Raw genomic sequence first — 1,696 nt, forward strand, 5'->3', positions numbered from 1 at the left:
CCAACATGGATGTCCAGAATTTGGTTGGACTTATACATCTTGGCATTCTAAAAGAACATCAGTTAAAAGTTGAATGCGAGGACAGGACAAGGAGGAGGCCAAAAAGATACAGGGTCCGATCCTGGCTGTCACCTAAGTCATAATATACAATATTTTTAAAATTTCATTCAAAAGATGTCGATGAGCCTAATGGTTAATATGAGGGATGCATCCAAAATTTCATAAAAGAGCATAAAAATCTTCTGTTTATTTTTTCCACAAAAGTTTGTCACTCAAAAATATTTGGTAAATTCCTTTTAAATTTGCTGACAAGAAGTAGTCTACTGATGTGAGAGCACTCATAAAAAGGGAGGGGGAGGGGAGCACAATGCCAGAATCTCCCTAAAGATTGCCTTTCCCAATCAATACATTAGTGATCGAATCATTAACAAAATTTGATGTTGTCTACTGTCACTGTGGTTAGAATTCAATTTATTTTCAAAACATAATCAATTTATTTATTTTTGCAGAGGTAACCCATTTCGTCATCAAGACATGTGAGCGTCTTTTTTCTCTTTCCAGCTGGCTCAGCAGTAAGATTTTCATCCTCCTCCTGTACCCCTCCTCCAGGGGCCGCGGAAGCGGGGGGGGGGGGGCTGGGGGGGCTTCAGCCCCCCACTTTTTTCCAAATCCGTGTACAAAAACGTAAAAATGACCATAAGATTGTGATTTTTTGCATGGTCAGCCCCCCCCCCCCCCCACTTTGAAAACCGTTCCGCGGCCCCTGTCCTCTTCCCCCTCTACCTCCTCCTCCTCTACCACCACCATAACCCCTTGATCTTCCTCTTCGATTGCCGGCCTAAGAGGGGTAGCTTGGGCAGCTTTCCCTTTTCTGGTCCTTTTTCTGGGAGGTATGTTTGAAAACGCCGTGGTGTCGCCTCGTAATCTGTTGCAAATATGATAATCCGCCACCATCGGCACGGCGTTTTATAGCAGCGCGGACGGTTGTTGCGCAATCGCTGCCCAGTCATCAGCGGCGCAGCAAAAGCGCAACGCGAACGCCTGTAGCGGGCTGAGAACGTGTGCCACATGCCACCCAAAGAAGGAAGCGTCGTGGTGGAAGCTGTGTGAAGCGTGTCGAGCGCAAGGCAGTCGCCTTGTAAACGGAAGCAGTGTAGCAGAATTGTCTTGGGAACGGGCCTGAAAACCACGGGCGATCGGTGCCGCTTTTAATGCGCTTATACTACGCTTTATGCGTTGGGGCTCCGTTACAGCTACGAATATGTCGTTTGTAATACGCTCATGACTCGATTGTGATGCGCTTTAGCACCTCCGCGATCTCGCTACGTAAGTTTTGAACATGTTCAAAATTTTGTGGCGACCATAAAGATGGTGGCGATCCTTGCCGCTTCAGAAAAGATCAAGGTACGACGGAGAAGATTGAAAAGATCAAGGCACGATCAAGCTACGTTATACCACGCTTTGTCGATTTTTGACGATCGCAGTGGAATCGCCATCTAGTGAGATGGGGGTATAACTGGCCTTACTTACACTAACTTCCCTTTGTGTCTGCCTACTCCTTTTCTTTCATTCCCTTCACCAACCTGATTGGTCTTCTCTAGTAATGCCCCTTTTGTCTCCTTGTTTCTAGTGTTGCTGTAGACCAAAAGCTTCGGTCTCTGTTATGTTGGTTGTTCAGCTGAACTCCGTTGGCTTC

This window comes from Lytechinus pictus, chromosome 11 (assembly GCF_037042905.1).
Source record: "Lytechinus pictus isolate F3 Inbred chromosome 11, Lp3.0, whole genome shotgun sequence".
Taxonomy (NCBI): Eukaryota; Metazoa; Echinodermata; class Echinoidea; order Temnopleuroida; family Toxopneustidae; genus Lytechinus; species Lytechinus pictus.